Source organism: Filicampus tigris, chromosome 4 (genome assembly GCF_054856515.1).
Source record: "Filicampus tigris isolate MCC_2025a chromosome 4, RoL_Ftig_1.0, whole genome shotgun sequence".
Lineage (NCBI taxonomy): Eukaryota > Metazoa > Chordata > Actinopteri > Syngnathiformes > Syngnathidae > Filicampus > Filicampus tigris.
This window is the reverse complement of record NC_141220.1, coordinates 331,584-353,592: the sequence shown is the minus strand read 5'-3', so window position 1 is coordinate 353,592 and position 22,009 is coordinate 331,584. Positions and strand designations below refer to the sequence as shown.

Below are 22,009 nucleotides of genomic sequence, written 5' to 3'. Positions count from 1 at the left end.
GAGCAGCCCGACGCGTGAGTGGACGGCCGTGTCACCGGCGGACCCGCCCAACATGGGGTTCCCGGCCGAGGTCGTCGCCGTGGGTGGCGGGGAATCCGAGGGAGCCCCTGGGAGCACAGCCCCAGCGTCGGACGCAGCAGTCGGTTACTCCGACTGCTGTAGTGCAGTGATGGGAACAGGAGACTCACTCGCCAGGGCGGCGAACCGATTCCCCAGGACCAGTTGGGGGTGGTGGGGTGGCTCCCCGGCCCTCCGGCCGCGGGACACCACCTTGACCCAGGTGTCACTCTGCAGCGGTGTCGAGCAGGATGGCCCCGGGCAGGCAATTGGATCCCACCTCGCCGTGTCCGAGAGGCCAGCCGCCTCAGCCGTCATTGTCGCCGACAGGATTTCACGAGCGTGCCTCCTCATGACCACCGCGGAGAGTTCGGGGAAACGGGTCGCGAAGCAAGAGATGACCGATTCCTTCTCATGGAGCTCCTCTGAGAGACGACGAATATCCCTTCTTAGGTCAGAGATTGTTTTATTTGCCTTCTCCAGCAGGCCATTGTGTTCGTCGCTGTCGTCTGAAGGCATTTTAATACACTAGCTCCAAGCTAGCCCCAAGCTAGCCCGTTTCCGTCTCAAGCTAGCTGTATGCTAGTCCGCGAGATCAAGCGACCCAGAGATTAACAAAAATTTAAATAAATAAATAATAATAAAAAATAAGATAAAAATAGTCTCCAAAAATTAAAAAGAGTAAAAACGCAACGCGCAGGTGAGGTAGATTCGAAGGCGAAAGTGCAGAAGTGCAATCGATACCATCCACGTCCAAACTCTGACGGATAATGAATGAATGAATGAATGAATGAATGAATGTGTGTCTGAGCCCAGAAAATTTTCAGGCACATAAGCTAAGTTTGATTTGTGTGTGATTCCCTCATTTTTAGGGCAATCCAACTTCACTTCCACATGGTTTATGCTCAGTGTTGACAGAACCATTCTTCAAGAGAACATGTCTTTTGTTTTGTCAATGTGTATGATGTTTGGAAGCTACTACAGCTTCAACATCCCTTATCCATCCAAGCTGGCATCCAACCTAGAGTTCCTGCAGAGGTTGGTCATTTGCAATTGGTCAGCCAACATTTTCTCTGTATTGAACAGTAACAACAACCAAACAAGTAAAAGGTAGCTTGAGGTGATATATTTTATCGTTGTTGTTTTGGAAGTGACTTTATCATGAATACATTTAATCTGTTCTTTTGCTTCCCCAAGGTGCTTTTTCTCCATAAATCCTGAGAAGGGCAGGTTAGTAGAGAAGAGCAGGACCTCCTATCTACACTTGAAGCTCAGAGTCGTTACCTTGATCCTAGACCTATCTGACCATGAATGGCAGGACATCCGAATATAGGCTCAAGTAAGTCATGCATGATATGGGGTGATGTCCCAGTCACAAAACTTTTCTTTGGATAGGGTCCTTCTTCAAACTTTACCTACAAACATAATAGATGAACATCTTCGAAGTGCATCTATGAGTCAGTCTGTCAGTGTTGTGTGAATTCGTGTTTGTGAGTTTCAGTGTCTGTCTTTGTGTGTGTGTCTGTAAGTCTGTATTTTATTATTAATTTATTTGTTTATTTTTGCTTCTGTTTTCCAAGATACTTGTTCTACAGTAGAGGTAAGATCTTAAGCCCAAGCCCGAGTCTGAAATGTAAATCAATACGTTCGGGTCGGGTCGGGCCGGGTAGGGAGGGCTTCTCTCTCGCTGACTTTTTTTTTTTGATAAAAGTATGTTTATAAAAATGTATACTAAAATGAGGTGTGGATACTAAACTAAGGAATACTTGTTATAAATAAATAATTTTGATAAAACAGAGAAGGCGCTGTAAGGTAATTGCTATTTAACTACTAAATAGGAGCCGCAGAGCCAGAGCACACTTTGCGCACGTGACAGAGCCAGTCCGCAAGTCCGCATCTATTTTGACCTGGTATCCCTGATATGGAGCAGCAAGAAGTCAATGATAAACTAAGGACAGGGGAACTGAAAAGGCAAACACGCACCGGGAAGAGTGAGGTGTGGAAAAGCTTCAAATTGATTGTTGAAAATGCTCCAGAAACTTGATTTGGCTTCACTGAAAGTAGTCATTGTGGTGCTTTACTTTCATACGAGAGCAAAAAGACTGGCACCTCGACGCTGAACAGGCATTTAAACAGCTGTACAGTGGTACCGCTACTTACGAACATCTCTTCATACGAAATTTTCAAGTTACGAAACGCCTCAACGGGAAAATATTGCCTCTTGTTATGGAAGAAATTTCAAGATACGAAAGGTAAAAATACAGTATGGGCTGCCACTCGCAGCTCCGTAGTTTCCTGAACGCAACATACTCATAGGTGCTCTGCCATTGGCTAGCCTAGCATCTTCCTGGCATCCCATTGGCTAAGAGGGACCTCTACAGTATGTGTATATGTGTGCAGATAGACAGATAGATAGATAGATAGATATGTGATAGATATGTCTATGCAGCCTCCTCGTCATTCGCCCCTCGGGCCATGGGGTGTTCGAATAGTTTTAAGAGAATTAGAAACGAGGAAAAGAAAAAAAGGTGAAAATCGTTTTTTTTTTGTCCATACAAACAAAGCAAGAGATAATAGAAAACTATGAAAAGGGGATAGATAGACAGGACAGGTAGATAGATAGATATGTGATAGATATGGCTATGCAGCGTCCTTGTCATTCGCCCCTCGGTCCATGAGGTGTTCTGATAGTTTTATGTGAATTAGAAACGAGGAAAAGAAAAAAGAAGAAAATCGTTTTTTTTTGTCCATACAGACAAAGCAAGAGATGAGAGAAAAGTATGAAAGGGGAATGCGTTTGGTTGATCTCGCCAAAGAATATGACCGTAATGTATCGACAGTCGCCACGTTATTAAATCAGTTCTTTACAAAACGCCAGGCAAAAACCACTTCTGAGACAGAACATGAACCAAAGAGGGCAAAAAGCGATGAGGACAGCAATTAAAAGGTAAACGACCATCATTTTTATTCCTTACTCTATTCTTTGTTTTTTTACATTATGCACAACTCTCATTTATTGTGCAATAATCTAATTGTAACATGTATTTGTTACATGTTTTCATGCATTTTTATGCTTTATAAAACATTTATGTCTGAATATTAGGGGGCTTGGAACGGATTAGGGCATTTACATGGAAAATGCGTCTCTACTTACAAAATGTTCCACTTAAGAAATTTCTTCCAGAACCAATTAATTTCGTAAGTAGAGGTACCACTGTATGTGACAAGTGGACCTCAGCATGTAGGGTGCTCATTTCTTGTTCTTTTTGGCCAGACATGGAAAGGCTAATCGTTTTGTGATGTTTTCAGAGGTTGAAGGGGGCCTAAGTAGAAATGTCCACATGTATTGGGGCCGATTGATCCCCGTTATTTTGAAAATATTAGCAACATTATTTACAATGACTTTGAATGACAAAATGTAATCGGTCCCTATCGTGATGTCACACAAGGCATGGAGGGAAGGGAGGGGGTGTGGTCAAATTGCTCATTAATTGTAGGCGTTCCTGAACGCGTTAGTTTTGTACTGATTTCTCCAAAACAAATTGCTAAAAGTTAAAATGCAAGCTAATATCATTTTCCTGATTAAAAAATCCATAAATTGAGCTTGTTATTGAAAAATAGACCATGATCCCTTTAAGAGGGTGATTCTATAGTCGCCAATAGGTTTTGGGGAGATGTTGAGCCAGGCGCTTTAGGCCTTCATGGGTTAAGATTGCATTGCTATGTTACAGATGAAAATATCTTATTCCAAATGTTTGTGTTTTTTTCCAAGAGGAAAAGGAAAGGAATACTTTAAAATAAAAAAATAAAAAAAACTGATGAAAGTCAGTCAGTTTTCTTTAGGTGGTTTAGTTTTAACAGTAAACGTTACAGATGAAAATATTCGTTAGACGATGTGTCAGAGTTTGTGTCTGAGTACATATATGTATATATTTATCCGTAATCCTCATTAAATGAAGACATTCATCAAATAATTAAGTGATTGTAAGTAGTAGGGATGTAATGATTCGATTCGATTTCCAGTTCCCGATTTTCGCTTTCTTTTTTTTTTTTTTTTTTTTAATCGCTTCCATACTTGTCCCTGTGCGCTAGTGTGCTGCAGCCATTCGCAAATGCAATATGCGATGATGTTTGGCGCAAGCGTGTCAAGTAGTGCTGCCACAAATGATTATTTTGCGAGTCGACTAATCACCAACAGTAGTGCTAAGTGGCACTAACACTATAAAACTACCTATAATTACAAAAAAATAATTTAGTTTGGGCACCAACCTTTTTTTAAATGTAGAGGAGTGTGAAATCAAATGAGTAAAATCAGGGAAAACCACGGTGCTAAATAAAACTAAACACTTTTATTGGTTTGTATTTAACCTTAATCCAAAACGTTTTGTTTTGCTTTTCTAATATGCCTAATTTAATCTACACATTCAAAATGTGGTATGTACCTGGAATGGAAAAAAATATCAATCTATAGCAAATAGCAAACCATGGTTCGATTTGATAAGGCCCTGATACACCACAACGACGTTCACCAACAGTGACAGACGCTTACGCCCTGTGGCGTCCGGCCGGCTGTCGGCACGTCACGCTGGAGGACTACACCGCAACGACAGACAGCGACGCTGACCATTAAAGTACCTTCTGCACATGCATAAGATGTAAAACCCTTCCATACCTAACATATATTTGAAGGAACGTGTCAGAACTGCAAATGTGCCATTTCCTTCACGATTCGATACATATCTCAATATATTTCAAAGTGGAACAATTCAGTTTGGTTCAATTTCATACATTCGCATCTTTCAAATCAAAAAATGATTTTTCGTTTCAAATCAGCTTTTGTTGCACACCTACCATTAACCAAATGTTTTGTGCGGATATGAATATATTTTGGTGTGCACGTGCACGTATGTGTGACGAAACAAAGGTCTGCCCATAAAATCAAAAACTGCACTTGTTGTTTGAATCTCAACCCCTATTGGTTTTGGCAACTGTTCATGTGCAGATATGCTTGTGCGCACGTGTGTAAGGGGTTGTTGATTTTTCAATATTCATTATTTTAAAAAAACACTATTAATTTCAATAATGTGCAAAAATAGATGTACCATCATGTCATGTTTTTTAATGTAATTGTAGGCGAAGTAATCGCTTATTATATTACATAGGGTATACCCCCCCGACAGGAGGCCGCCATGTTGCGCCGCCATCTTTCTGCTACGGATACTCGAAGTAGACAAACTTAGCAAACGGAATTCGCAAAGCATTTTGATCATCGTCTTTCTTGCTGTGTGCTGAAGAATTCCCGCTTTGTTTGCCAACCGCCAATAAAACAAGTAGAAGAAACCAAAGAAGAAGAAGCAAAAGTGTTTCCGGTTCATGCACAGATCATTGTTAATTCACACCGTTTAGCACGACGATCACGTTGAGAATTTATTTTTATTTTTTTTACCTGAAAGCACAAAATTGAAATGGATGACCATACCTATTCCACTCATGTGAAGTCACCCACCGCACATAAACGAAAACGTCCTGACCGAAGAAATCGCGACAAAGGCAGAGTTTACATCGGCGCTGCTAAAGCCAGATGGAGATACTTGAGGAGCAAATGAGGTCTGGAAAGTGATGTTGCCCTCACGGCAACTCGGCAGGCACCCTTTGCATGTTCGCTGAAGTCATGTAACCTTTTTGTCAGGGTTCCAGGCAAAGCAGACTCTAAAAGCATGGACTCGGATGGTGTTTTGAACAAAAAGGGTTTACTAGACAAAAATACGCAAGACCGACAAAGTGCAACTAAAGGCGCTGGTATGACAAAACCAGGAAAACGAGAACAACCCAAAACACTTGCAAAAGGCAAGGAAAGAAATAACGAAAATTGCTTGTCGTAAAAAGAAAAGATCACACCAATTCCAAAAAGTTCAACCGAGGATAGCTTTAAAAACACAAGATACAATACTTACTATGGCTTGAGGCAACAAAGGGAGCAAAATACATGGCGAAAACATGAGGACATCTAGAAAATTCAATACTTGGTGCTATGGTCACGAGCAAGCAGAGGAATAATCTGACAAGCAGTTGTCTGCTTGGCAGTCCTTAAATAGTCCATTGATTAAGATTACAAACAGGTGCGCTGCAGAGGATCCACCTACTGCCCTTACTGGAGCAACAGGGAACAGCAAAAACAAAGAATGACCACAACAAGAACAGACAATGGATGCCTCCTGGCGGACCACCCGGTTTAGAAGGGAAGGACGAGTGGAAGACACAGAGAAGGGACAGGTCCACGACCAGTCGACCAAGTACTGGACACCCCGACCCCTGCGCCTAGAGTCCAAAATCTCCCTCACCGTGTACACAGGTCCTCCGTCGATCACCCGCGGAGGAGGAGGCGGAGTGGGGGGGGGGGGGGGGCCTGGGGGCTGGATGCCACGGGTTTGAGCAGGGACACGTGGAAGACAGGATGGACCTTCATGGTCGGTGGTAACCGGAGCCGGACAGACACCTGGTTGATGATTGCTTCCACCTTGAACGGACCTGCGAACCTCATTCCCAACTTGCGATGAGCCAGCAAGATGCAAGTCCTTGGTAGAGAGCCACACCTTCTGCCCAACTTGGTACGCTGGCGCTGGACGCCACCGGCGATCCGCAATCGCCCGATTGCGAGCTGGAGTACGTGACAGGGCGGCCCTGGTCTCCCTCCAAACCTGACAGGCCCGCCGCAAGTGGTGCTCAACGGACGGAACCACAACCAGCCTCTCCTGTGACGGGAACAACGGAGGCTGGTACCCGTAGGCGGCCATGAAAGGTGAACGCCCCGTGGCTGACGAGACCAGCGTGTTGTGCGCATATTACCCAAGGCAGATGGGTGGCCCATGACGTGGGCCGACTCAGGCATACACACCTGAGTGCAGACTCTAGGTCCTGATTCGCCCTTTCGGATTGACCATTTGATTGAGGGTGGTATCCAGAAGACAAACTGGCGGTGGCTCCCATGGCACGGCAGAAACGTCTCCACACCTGGGAGACAAATTGGGGACCCCGGTCCTATACTATGTCAACTGGGATCCCGTGCAAGCGGAAGACATGGCTGACTAGCAGGTCGGCGGTCTCAAGAGCAGATGGTAACTTAGGCAGAGCAACAAAGTGAGCAGACTTGGAAAAACGGTCAACAATGGTGAGAATGACAGACTTGCCTTGGGATGAAGGAAGGCCAGTGACAAAATCCATAGGGATGTGGGACCAAGGTCGCGGTGGAACCGGTAAAGGCTGCAGTAACCCCGCCGGTGGTTGGCAGGAAGATTTGCTGCAGGCGCAGGCAGAGCAGGCCTTGACGAAATCCAAGACATCCCTCTTAAGCTTCGGCCACCAAAATCGCTTTGAGATGAGACGACATGTGCGGTCCACCCCGGGATGGCACCCCGCCTTTGACGTATGCCTTCACCGTAAAAAAACTCCAGTCGGAGTTGCGGGGCACAAACAGTCTACCAAAGGGACATTCAGTTGGTAATTGCGTCCCTCCTTGCGCCTCTTGGATCCTCCGCTCCATCTCCCATCTCAACGCCCCCACAATAATGTTTTCGGGCCCAGGGCGCTCAACCGCAGGATCATGGATATGGGACAGGGCATCCGGCTTCCCATTCTTGGACCCACTGCGGTAAGTGAGGGTGAAGTTGGAACGAGTCAACTGGCAGTTCACTGGCGTGAATTGAGCCTCTTTGTAGATCGGATGTAGGAGAGGTTTTTATGGTCAGTGTACACGGTGAAGGGCTCCTCGGTTCCTTCAAGCCAGTGCCTACATTCTTGAAGGGCCAGCACAATGGCCAGCAGTTCACGGTTACCCAAATTGTAATTGGCTTCCAGAAAAAAGGGTTTATTCAACAAAAATACGCAAGAGCGACAAAGTACAACCAAAGGTGCTGGTACGACAACACCAGGAATACGAGAACAACCAAAAACAAAGGAAAGAAATATGAAAATTGCTTGTCGTAAAAAGACAAGATCACACCAATTCCAAAAGGTTCAACCGAAGGTAGCTTTAATAACACAAGATACAATACTTACTATGGTGAAAAACTTGAGGCAACAAAGGGAGCAAGCATTTCCAGTGAAACAGACAGATAGGCTTATTCACCACACACAAATGTTTCTAATACTTTTATGCATTTATCTTGTGAAGTTGTTTCAAACCGTTACATTTGGGGGAGAAAAATGTCTCATCTTCCCTATTTCATACTGTGTTTTACTTTTCAGAAATGTACGTCTAGGTGCTGGTGCAAATCCCGAAATTGAACTCCTTGAACAAAGGATATCCATTAAGATTGATTTCACATTTGTACCACTGCATTTTGTATTTCTTTGTAAATGACATACATTATTTATTTTCACTTCATAAGCCTTCATAAGATAAGTATTACTGAGGGCAAGTTGGATGAGGAGAAATACAATGACCTCATGAATAGTATGCAAGTATTTGCCAGAGCTGGGCAGTCCGTCCCTGGGCCAGATGCCCATTTTGGGGGCGGGGGGTGGGGGCTGACAAATTTTAAATGGCTGGACAAACATGGCCGGAAGTGGATTTTAGTCCGGCCCACTAATCGGCCCTCATACGCGTGACGGAGTCGGCTGAGATGAAATTTGGCCGCCTCGGTGAAAGGCTCTTTTTAGGCTCCTTTCTACTCCTGCAACGGCAAGCGCGACAACTGCCGCATTGATTCACATGACCGACGCATTGTGCTGTTGGCGACAGGTCGGCAACACATGCCACGCACACATCAGGAATTGTTTTTGAGCAGTATTTTTAGCCAAAACCAAAGTACACAGCTCTGTTCTTCGTTCTCCGGTGCTTCTCTCGCTAGCCGTATGATGCATTCATGAACCTTGGAAACATCACAACTCAGCAAAACACAAATCCGACTACAACACAGATAACCCAATTCGTTACAATATGCTGTGAACATTCAAAGATTTCAATGCCTAAAATGTGTAAATAATTTCATAAAGACTTAAAAGTTACGGTATTTCATTATAAAAAGAGTTTTAATACAGTTCGCAATAATTTTAACTGTTATTTTATTTTTTTTCATCACAAAAAGCGTATATGTAATGTAATGACAACTTGTCTTTAACTTAAATACTTAGATGTGTCATGGGCTGTTGCTGCTGAGTGTTTAAAGATTTCAGTGTCTTCATAATTTACAAAATTAAGAGATCTTTATTGTTAGTGTATTTTTTATTCTGGTGTAATTTCTTAGAATGTCACCCAAATGGTTTGCTTTTATTTAAAAAAAATTTGGACCGCAAATATACCGAACCGAAGTTTCCAAGAAACAGAACCGAACTGAAATGTGATTTAGCGTACCATTACACCCCTACATACATACATACACATACATATATTGTATATATATATATATATATGTATATATATATATATATATATATATATATATATATATATATATATAAAACTTGACAAACATGCAACTGTATGTTGTCGCTGACCACTTTTTTTTATATTTTCCTTCAACCCACGCAACATTAAGAAGGGGAAAGGAAACATTTCATTCTTCTTTCAAGCTGCAACAGCAAATATATTTGTAGTATACCAAAAAATATATATTATTGGTTGTCAGTATCTGTATTGGCCATACAATGCGGGAAATTATTGGTTATCGGTTGAAATTTTTCATATCGTACATCACTATAAACTAGAGAATGTAGGCGAAGGAAGCTGAATGAAAACTGCGGAATGCGTTGGAATGAAGTTGAATGATATTGAATAAAGTTGAATGATATTGAATTAAGTGGAATGAAGTTGAATGAAATTGAATGAAAAGGAATGAATTGATATGAAGTTGAATGATACTGAATGAAGTTGAATGATACTGAATGAAGTTGAATGTTACTGAATGAAGTTGAATGATACTGAATGAAGTTGAATGATACTGATTGAAGTTGAATGACCTCTATGAAAAACTTTGGAATGCGTTGAAATGATACTGAATGTAGTTGAATGAAGTTGAATGACCTCAAATGATATAGAATAGCTTGGAATGAGGAATACATAAAAATATCAGAAGAGAAGAAAGAAAAGAGGAAGTAAGGAAAAAAGAAGGAAAACAAGGATGGAATGGCTGGGGATCGAACTCACAACCTCTGGTTGGGAAACGACCACTCTACCACTGAGCCATGTCACTTCCAGTGTGAGAATGTGAGTTGAATGAGCTGAATGTTGTCAATTTGAAATTGGAATGGTGTAAATCGTCACTGTCATGTGAAAAACACTTTAAATTTTTTTATTTTTACATGAATCATGTTTCCGCGTTACGGATGTCGCATTAAAGCAAAAATTAAAAGTTTCCAAAATTGGAGATAAGTGTTTTTCACAGGACAGCGGCGAAATGTTGAATGTGCCATTACTGAATGTGACTTGGGGGTCACTTTTGGGTCACTTCCGGTTCATTTCTGGGTCATTTGGGTCACTTACTGGGTCATTTCTGGGTCATTTGGGTCAATTCTGGGTAATTTTGGGGTCATTCGGGTCACTTCCGGTTCATTTCCGGGTCATTTCGGTAACTTTTGGTCCATTTCCGGGTCATTTTGGTCACTTTCTGTTCATTTCCGTGTCATTTGGGTCACTTCTGGTTCATTTCCGGGTCATTCGGATCACTTCCGGTTCATTTCCGGGTCATTTCGGTCACTTTAGGTCCATTTTCGGGTCATTTGGGTCACTTCCTGTCTATTTCCAGGTCAATTGTGTTACTTCCGGTTCATTTCCGGGTCATTTGGGTCCCTTCCGGTTCATTTCCGGGTCATTTGGGTCACTTCCGGTTCATTTTCGGGTCATTTGGGTCACTTCTGGGTCACTAGGGGTCACTGCCCAAGATGGCGGCCGCACTGGGGAGACCTCGGGGTGAGTATCCCCAGTCTGGCTAATGTCATGTCCAAGATGGCCGCCGCACTTGGGAGACCTCGGAGCGAGTATCCCCGGTCTGGCTAATGTCCCTGTCCAAGATGGCCGCCGCACTGGGGAGACCTCGGGGTGAGTATCCCCAGTCTAGCTAATGTCCCTTCCCAAGATGGCCGCCGCACTGGGGAGACCTCGGGGTGAGTATCCCCAGTCTGGTTAATGTCCCTGTCCAAGATGGCTGCCGCACTGGGCAGACCTCGGGATAAGTATCCCCAGTCAGGCTAATGTCCCTGTCCAAGATGGCCGCCGCACTGGGGTGACCTCGGGGTGAGTATCCCCTTGTCTGGCTAATATCCCTGTCCAAGATGGCCGCCGCACTGGGGAGACCTCAGGGTGAGTATCCCCAGTCTAGCTAATGTCCCTTCCCAAGATGGACGCCGTACTGGGGAGACCTCCGGGTGAGTATACCCAGTCGAGCTCATGTCCCTGCCCAAGATGGATGCGCACTGGGGAGACCTTGGGGTCAGTATGCCCAGTCTAGCTAATGTCCCTGTCCAAGATGGCCGCCGCACTTGGGAGACCTCGGGGTGAGTATCCCCAATCTGGCGAATGTCCGTGCCCAAGATGGCCGCCACACTGGGGAGACCTTGGGGTGAGTATCCCCAGTCTAGCTAATGTCCCTGTCCAAGATGGCCGCCGCACCCAGTCGAGCTAATGTCCGTTCCTAAGATGGCCGCCGCACTGGGGAGACCTCAGGGTGAGTATCCCCAGTCTAGATCATGTCCCTGCCCAAGATGGCTGCGCACTGGGGAGACCTCGGGGTCAGTAACCCCAGTCTTGCTAATGTCCCTGTCCAAGATGGCCGCCGCACTTGGGAGACCTCAGGGTGAGTATCCCCAGTCTGGCTAATGTCCCTGCCCAAGAAGGCCGCCGCACTGGGGAGACCTCGGGGTGAGTATCCCCAGTCTAGCTAAAGTCCCTGCCCAAGATGGCCGCCGCACTGGGGGAGACCTCGGGGTGAGTATCCCAGTATTTTTTCAAATTGGAATGATGTAAAAGTGGAATGTTGAATCTGCAATTGGAATGAATGGTGAATTTTTTGTGTTTTTTTTAAGGGTGAATAAGTTTAATTTTTGGGAAGTAGGAATGAATTGTGGGTGTGTTGAAAAGCTTTACCAATGTAAGTTGAAGCTTGTGAATTTGAAATTGGAATGGTGGAAATGGGACATGTTGAAAGTTCCATTGGAAATGAATGGGTTTTTTGGGGAGAAAAATGGGAAATAATGGGGAAACGGTAAATTCAGGTAACAAAAAAAAATACTACCCTGGAAGGCATGAATTTTCGGAATGTTTTGAAACTTGAATGAAGTGAATCGGGTGAAAAATGAGGAAGGAGTTGCACGGCAAAATAAGTGTGAAAAAGTGGAATAATAAACTGTAGGAATAACGTGCATATTCAATATAATATGCAAGAAGGTTCCAAGCCACATTGATTTGACATCAGCGAGTGCATGGAAAGCGATCACTTATTCCTACAAGGTCAAAGATGATGGTCTTAAAACTCAATATGACTGTGTAAATTGACAATGTAAGAGCAAATATTTAACTAAGGTGTTGAATGAATGTTGCTTTGTTTAAACTTAAGGACAAAGCAGGAAATCCTTCTCTGATGATTTTTCACCCATGGGGTGTGTCGATTTGTTGGGTGTAAGCATGGGTGCAGATGACATGGAAGACGGAGGTGGGTGGGGCATATTCAGAAAGATGACACATTAGACATTTTACACTTGCCAGCTTGTTTGGGTTCCCAACCACTGCTTCGTTCAAGTTGTATAATACCTTATATTGCTATGGCACACTCACGTCCACATAACACTACCTACAAAATACATCAAATCGGTAATTTGATGCTTGAATTGATTAAAAGAGTACAAAAACAAAGCTGGCGACATCCAAGTATTTCAAAGCTCATCATGCCCCAGCCTTTGAAACGTCACACCAGCAAACACACCTGCCCAATACAATACATCTTCATTTTGGCTCCAAGGCCTTCACAAAACGCCTTCTTTCAGGTTTAAAGCCAGGAGTGATGCAGTAATTAAAACAATGATCCAACTAACTGTGTTTAAGGTGCATATTAAAATGAAACGGAGACTTACCTCACGACACACGTGAGGGGGTCTTTTTGCAACAAAGCATCTCATCGATCCATTTTACACAAACCAACGTAATCCAGCGAACGTTACTATATTCACTTGTTATTGGTTAAAAAAAAAAAAAAGCTGCAATCAGCAGATGGCCGTGAAATCGCGCTTTGAGTATTTGCTATTTTCACAGCTAGAATTGGATAAAAATTACAGACGAAGTAGGGACAGACCATGTCATGTCATGTCATCTTCCAAACCGCTTATCCTATACAGGGTCGCGGGGAGTTGCTGGAGCCTATCCCAGCCGTCAATGGGCGAAGGCTGACTACACCCCGAACTGGTCGCCAGCCAGTCGCAGGGCACACATAGACACTGTCACTGAGCGGGAATCGATCCCACGCTGCCCACACACAACTCAGGCGTGTGTACCACTACGCTATCAGCGGACCCTGTAGGGACAGACCATTAGAATCAATTTGTGATTAAAAAATAACTAATTTGACCATAATTGGACGTCCAGGATTTTCGGCCGACAGTGACTATATAATTCCATTTTAATATTTCGAGGTCAGAATAATCTTACAATTTACAACTACAATTAAACAAACACAAACAAAAAATGAAATACTATGTTCAGATATCGTGCAGTTTTAGTGTCGCTGGCAGCAGACGTGTCAGAAGGCAGCAGACGTGTCAGAAGGCAGCCAAGCATGTTTCCTGTGCAGTCAAACGTCTCTGAAGAAGGCGAATGCTGATCACCGAAATTGCACAAGGTCTGAAGAAGTTAAAAACTTTGACTTAATAAGAAGACATGATTACAAGTTTTTGAGACAAATAACATACTGTAATGAATTGGGTTATCTATGTTGTGGTGACATTTGTGTCTTGCTAAATTCTGTCTTATCCGAGGTTCCTGAATGCATCACGCAACTCGCTGGATTGGAGGGATGTGCGAGTGAGAGGAGTGAGCACTGAGCAGACGGCGAAGTACCAGAGATCCGTGTGTACTGTTGTTGCACTGTAATTGGTAATGTCGGCTACGGCCCACATTAGCCGTGTTGGAATAATAAAAAGGGAGATAACTAAGATACGTCGGACGTCCTGTATTTGGAAGACGTTACAATACACTTCAATGGGACACTTGTAATTTATTTTAATAAGCAAGTTTCATTGATTGATTAAAGTTCCAATTTCAAATTACACTATTAGATGGCACTAAAATCTATAAAACAGCACTGGTTTACCTGTCTTTTGACTTAGTTATAATGAGTAATTATTATTATTGGTAGTAGTAGTAGTAGTTCTAGTAGTAGTAGGAGTAAATATAATGATTTTAGTTTGTTTGTACACATACATAGACATGCATTATCACAATACTGTGGGGAGGTTGGCAATATATAAAAAGCTCACGATAGTGTATAAAAGCTCACAATATTGCAAACCCAAAAAAAGATGTAATATAAAAAATAAAAATAAAAAACAATATTCTGTTTTTGCACATAATAACAGCATTCATGCGCTCCTATTGGCTCAGCAGTGCAAAGGCACTTACTTGCTATATATATATATATATATATATATATATATATATATATATATATATATATATATATATATACACCGTTCCAAACCAAAGCACAAAGGAATAAATACTGAAGCACAATATACATAAATAAATACATACCCACAAAACAATATTGCAGCATTTTAGAAAAATAATACATACAAAATAATATGCCGTTTGCTCCAAAGTAGCTGTATTTTATAACAGCAGCGCGATCGAGAGCCGCACGGGACAATCTCGGCGGTACACCACCTGTCCATCCATCCATCCATTATCCATACCGCTTGTCCTGACAAGGGTCGCGGGGAGTGCTGGAGCCTATCCCAGCTGTCTTCGGGCAGTAGGCGGGAGACACCCTGAATTGGTTGCCAGCCAATCGCAGGGCACACAGAGACAAACAAACATCCACACTCACAGTCACACCTAGGGGCAATTTAGAGTGTCCAATTAACCTACCAAGCATGTTTTTGGAATGTGGGAGGAAACCGGAGTACCCGGAGAAAACGGAGAACATGCAAATTCCACACATTGAGGCCGGAGCCGGGATCGAACCCACAACCTCTGAACTGTGAGGCGGGCATGCTAACCAGTCGATCACCGCGCGCTACACCACCTGTTTCTCGTGCATTTATTTGACACAATTTACATTAAAATATACCCACAACAGAATTTTAATAAACGAAATACCTTTGTAAGACACTCAAGCAGCGAATAATAATCTTTTTAGTCGATAAAGTCATTGCCAGAGTGCAATAAAAAGTGACGTGCGTACAAATGACTGCTCTCGTATAGTTCTAAATCCAAGCGGCGCTTGAACAACAAGTCGCTCTCAAGACGAAATAAACATATCTGTCAGAACAACACTAATGTAAATGATTGTGTGTGTGGGTGTGTGCATGCGTGTGCGCATGTAGGTGTGTGTGTTTGAAAGGGCTGAGGGGCTGTTTGTGTGATTTGAATCCAATGCTTATTTTTCAATTGAAGAGGGAGGTCAACACAAACATTTTTTTTTCCAAGAATATGTTCTATGTAGGCCCCCTAGTTGAAACAAGGCATTCTGATTAAAATTGTGTTTGTGGAATATGAGTCAAACAGCAAAATCCAGCCATCTCACGGGTCGGCCATTTTATCACTTCTGTCAACTGAAAATTACATCACAGATGCCCTGAGGGCTCAAATAACGACCAATCATGGTTCAGTTTAAGAAAACAGGTGAGTTGTTATTGGTTGTTACCTGAGTAAGTGTGATGTTATTTTCAGTTGACAGATGTGACAAAATGGCCGCCCCCAGTGATGGCTAAAAACAGGTGGATTAACTCTTATTCCACAAACGCAATAATATCAGAATGCCTTGTTTCAACTAGTGGGCCTGCATGAAACATATTCTTGAAAAAAAAATGTTTGGGTTGACTTTTATCTTTAAATTGTTTGCATAAGAAAATCAATCCTCTTATTCATGTTAAGGGTATTGAAATTCAAGAAAATAATGGGACAGAAAAATCATGGGAATAAATAAAATATGCGATTAACTATGAGTTAACTATGAAAAAATGTGATTAACTGCGATTAAATATTTTAATCGATTGACAGCACTAATATATATATATATATATATATATATATATATATATATATATATATATATATATATGTATATATTTGGCCTGTCAAACGATTAAAACATTTTATCGAGTTAATCACAGCTTAAAATATAATCGATCCTAATTAATCGCAATTCGAACATCTCCAAAATATGCCATATATTTCTGTAAATAGTTGTTGGAATAGAAAGATAAAAGACACAAGACGGATATATACATTCAACATACTGTATGTATACGTACATTAGGGGTGTAACGGTACGCTAAATCACATTTCGGTTTGGTTCGGTTTCTTGGAAACTTCGGTTCGGTATATTTACGGCACAAAAAAAAGATTTTTTTTTAATATGTTTTTGAAAAGATGACAAATGGTCCGGTGACATTCTAAGAAATTACACCAGACTAAAAAATACACTAACAATTCTGTCCAACACAAACAATATTTTTAATATATATATATATATATATATATATATATATATATATATATATATATATATGTCCTTGTCTGGGACATCTCTAGACTGCCATTTTAAATTCAGACTGGAAGTTAACATACCACCTTACACTGAACACAAAAGTGCTAAATGAATAGAGTACCAACTGTGGTATGAAAATAAAAAACAAGATACAAGTATTTGAGGTGTAAACATGATATAGTATGCATTTGATTCAATTTAATGTTTCTGAGAATGCAGTGACTTTAAAACATGCAATGCTCAGCTGTCTGCTTGAATCAAAATAACTAACTTGTTAGGGTTGTTTTCTGATTTTACATCGCTGCATGGAGTAGTCATGAATGTTTGTATAAAGGGTCTGTATTTAAAGGATAAATAAATAGGCCAGGCTGTCTTCATCAACAGCTGCTCTATGTGTCAGACAAGGCCACTGAATTGATTCAGCCCAAACATTGTAATTAAATTAAATATTGAACTGTTTTATCATCCCTATTATTATTGGGGCTGAATTTCAACTAATGTCTGTTCAAACATGTACAGATAGCACCTGTTGAACAGTAAACAGTAAACTGACGTCACTCGCCAGTGTGCTGGCTCTGACGCTGCTCGCGCTACTGGGTCTCATCACTTGTCGTACTAGTAGAACTCGCGCTGTATCCGCTGTTGAAAAATCTCCTGTGCAGTTGAACTAGTGGCGCGTTTCAAGTGTTCTGAGGCAATTTTTGTTGTTTGCCCATTTCGCAGAGTAAGTTGAGATGAACTTTGGCTCACAACCACATCACACGCATGAGGGCCGATTATTAGTGGGCCAGGCTAAAATCTACCTCCACCTTTTTTTAAAAACGTGTCTTCCCCCACATCCTCCGTCCCAAAATGGCCATCCATCCGGGACGGGGGGACGGACCATTCCACCCCTGGGACGAACTGCCCAACTCAGGCAATTAACATCATTTGGGCTGTGAGTGTTGTATTTATTTGTTTATTTGTTTGTTTGTTTGTAGAGTATCTATGAAAGAAAAGTGTGTTCTTAAAAGCGTTTTTTTTATGCATTGGTGTATCCTTGAGCTCCAAATACTTAAAAAAAAATGAAGAGACAACAGTATTATGAATATTGGCCATCACACCCTAACTTAAAATTGAAACTTTAGTTCAGGGGTCACCAACGTGGTGCCCACGGGCATCAGGTAGCCCCCAAGGACTAGGTGAGTAGCCCATGGGCCTGTTCCTAAAGTTGCTCACCAGTGATGGGACATTGTGATTGTCCAGGAATGTTGTAGAAGTGATTATATGAAAATATATATAAGTGGCAGGTATTTACAGAGGTAATGTTGCATATTGATATTTAAGTTTCCTAATTATTATGAGAAATAATTAACATGCTCAGTGTATTCATGTAAATGAAAATTCTGAAGTGTGTATCTAACTGGTAGCCCTTCCCATAATCGGTATCCAAGAAGTAGCTCTCAGTTTCAGAAAGGTTGTTGACCCCTGCTTTAGTTGGTTTCCTCTTTCCAGCTATATTTATTTTAAAGAAAAAAGTCTCCACTCTTCTGAGAAGGCTTTCCAAGACCTTGGAGTGGAGAATTTTTGTCCACTTATTCTTGAGAAGTAAGATTCAAAGTCGCTGATGGGTAGTGGGTTCGAATCCGGCCCCGGACTATCTGTGTGGAGTTTGCATGTTCTCCGCGTGCTTGCGTGGGTTTTCTCCGGGTGCGCCGGTTTCCTCCCACATTCCAAAAACATGCATGGTAGGTTGATTGGTCGCTCTAAATTGCCCCTAGGTGTGATTGTGAGTGTGGATGTTTGTTTGTCTCTGTGTGCCCTGCGATTGGCTGGCAACCAGTTAAGGGTGTCTCCCACCAACTGTCCAAAGATAGCTGGGATAGGCTCCGGCACGCCCGCGACCCTTATGAGGATAAGCGGATTGGATAATGAATGGATGGATGGATGGATGGATGGATGGATTTGTGATCTGAGATGCAGTAATGTTGAAATAGAAAAGGCCCTCATCTTACTGCCCCCCACCCTCCGCACCGCGCAAAAAAAGGTATAACATAATGTCTAAAAAAAAAAGATTCATACAAAAGTGGTCCAGGCGTGATTTTGAGGTGTTTCTCTTATTGACGCAAATTGTTTTCCGCTATAACTTCACTTCAGAGAATGCCAATTTTTTTAGACATTGGTGTTTTTTCTTTGATTTTTCACCTAAAACATAAGTATAAAATACGGTATAGAACACCGCTTTGATTCCTTCATTATTAAACATTTAATGGGCAAACGGCAACATAAAAAAAATGTTCCCGTATCGTTTCGGTCGGTTGAAACTAGTTTAACAAGTACGAGTCGTCAGAGTGAAGAGACTAAATGATTCCAGGAGAAACCCCGTCCGTACTGTTGTTCCTGTTATTGTTTTCAATCAATTACGTAGTTTGCAAGTTCTGTAAAGGGGAGGGGGCATGGAGCAGAAGTGGAAAATGCCGTGACTACAAGTGTTAAGCTTACCTTTCTGGTGCTGCTGCTCGCCAACCTCTCCACTTTGTATCCGTCTGGCTGTGTGCAATGGGAAATTTGAGACGTGGCCAGATACTGCTGGCAGGCCACCAATGGGCTGGGCGGGGGCTTGAGTCACAGGGTATGGTGTTGGGTGGATGTAGAGGGGCAGAAGGGACAGAGCGAGTGAGGTTCTCCTGCAGAAGGACAGCGGTGTCGTGTGCGCGTCTGCTGAGACTCTTTTAAAAGACACCCCCACCCTAAAAAAAAAAGAAAGAAAGAAGGAACAACAGATTCTGCTTTGTTAAGACAGTGATTCTTAACCTGGGTTCAATCGGACCCCAGGGGTACGGTGATTCCGAGGTCGACATTTTGTGTGCGGCTGTGCGCGTGTGTGTCCTTTCTGTTCACCCGTGACGTTCCACTCCGCTTGGCCATTGTAGGCTGCATACCATTTGTTAAAACACAATTATTTGTCAGCAGTTCCTTTTCGAGAATGACAGACATGAAAAAACGAACATACTTTTTGGAAAAAAGATATATAGTTTATTTGAAATAAAACATTCCATCCATCCATTATCTATACCGCTTATCCTCACAAGGGTCGCGGGCGTGCTAGAGCCTATCCCAGCTGTCAAATCAACAACCTCTGAGGCGGATGTGCTAACCAGTCGACCACCGTGCTGCAGAAATAAAAAAATTGAAATTAAAAATCTTATTTACAATAGTGCCCTGGTGAGAAACCTTAGGGCCACCTTTACCTACACGTTGGCCCCGGGGGCTAACCATCAAAATAGCCCGCCCAACTCTTTTTTCAACATTGATGTCGCGATTGGAGTGTTAGTCAATTTCACCAAATGATAAGCAAGGTTTATTCATGTTTTGGGCAATTGAGAATATGAATCAGACAACGCCACCTTCCAACATAGCAAACACAATTTGGGCCAGATCTGGCATGAAGCTGAAGCTTCAGTCGGCACTGGCATACGGCATGTGAACTGAACATGGCCCAGGACTGACAAAGGACGCATTGTCTTGACTCTGGCAACCAAGATGTGGGCCAGTTATTGAGTGAAGTATCTGGCCCAGAAATCAATTTAGAAATCTGGACCACATACTGTATATAGACAGTCTTCTCCCACTCTTAAATGTAGTTTCTTTTTTTTTCTACACACAGTATTATTTTACGTCACAGACATAAGAATTGTATTACAGCATCATACACACACGCACACACACTATTACGGCGTTTCATGTTTGGTTACATTAAAGGTCGACTGACATCCGGGGGAAGAAGCCCAGATATCAAAATAAATAGGACAACCCACCTGCATTTGGCCCACATACCTCAATGACTTACGGCAGTAGCAGAGCCAGAAAGTGGCAAATGGGTGGGCCTGGAAAAATCAGGGTGGGCCTGAATATTTATCTCTCTGAGTACAATCCCCCTGTCCCAACACATCGTAAATTCATATAAAATGACAAACTGAATAATATGAAGTTCCAATCTTCCTTAGACAACCACAATTATGCCATTCTTAATATTCAATAAAGGAAAAAAAACACATTAAAAATGGAAATAAAAAAATAATTTAATAATTAAAAAAATATATATATATTCATGAATTTCACTGGGTGAGCTGTCAGTCAATCTGGACCACCCAGGCCCACCCATGGGTCCGCCCCTGAATTACAGTCCTTTAGTGGTCCACAATGTCAGCCACATAAAGCCCATAGCTCAGCCAAATCATATAACCAAAGCTGGCCCCACTATGTTACCTAGGTAACTGTACAAGTATTTATTTTAACAAGTATAGTAAAAAAAAGTATTTATTTATTTATTTATTTATTTATTTATTTAAATGCTTTACTCAACAAGAATACAGATCAACACATCAAAATAGCAGCGAGGGGGAGAAAAACAAACAGGAAAAGAAATGTATTCTAGAAAAATATTATAAAATATTATAAAAATCCGCACCTCCAAATCTGAGACCATGGTCCTCAGTCGGAAAAGGGTGGCGTGCCCTCTCCAGGTCGGGGATGGGATTCTGCCCCAAGTGGAGGAGTTCAAGTATCTTGGGGTCTTGTTCACGAGTGAGGGTAAGATGGAACAGGAGATCGACAGGCGGATTGGTGCAGCGTCTGCTGTGATGCGGACCCTGTATCAGTCTGTCGTGGTGAAGAAGGAGCTCAGCCGAAAGATCTACGTTCCTACTCTCACCTATGGTCGTGAGCTGTGGGTCATGAAAGAACAAGAAAGAACACCGAAAGAACAAGATCTTGGATACAAGCGGCCGAAATGGGTTTCCTTCGCAGGGTGTCCGGGCTCTCCCTTAGAGAAAGGGTGAGAAGTTCGGCCATCCGGGAGGGACTCAGAGTCGAGCCGCTGCTCCTCCGCGTTGAGAGGAGCCAGTTGAGGTGGCTCGGGCATCTGATTAGGATGCCTCCTGGACGCCTCCCTGGTGAGGTGTACATGCCAGGGGGCATGTCCCGCCGGCAGGAGACCCCGAGGACGACCCAGAACACGCTGGAGAGACTATGTCTCCAGGCTTGCCTGGGAACGCCTTGGGATCCCTCCTTAATAGCTGGAAGATGTTGCTGGGGAGAGGGAAGTCTGGGCTTCCCTGCTGAAGCTGCTGCCTCTGCGACCCGACTTCGGATAAGCGGGAGATAATGGATGGATGGATGGAAAAATATTATAACGCTCTCATGAATACAAAGTCTTGAGTGCTTTCCTATTGGTGGAGTGTATTTTATTTTATTTTTTTATTTATTAATTATTTGTA

General features: G+C 42.6%; 1 protein-coding gene across 1 annotated transcript in view; it reads right to left on the bottom strand.

Annotated features, from left to right (window-relative positions):
• Positions 1-19,351, bottom strand: part of chst6 (carbohydrate sulfotransferase 6) — a 48,615-nt gene extending 29,264 nt beyond the window's left edge. The window contains exon 1 of the mRNA XM_086029585.1: positions 19,233-19,351. The gene's annotated coding sequence lies outside the window, so the exon portion shown is untranslated. The remainder of the gene's footprint in view (positions 1-19,232) is intronic.
• Positions 19,352-22,009: the final 2,658 nt, after the last annotated feature.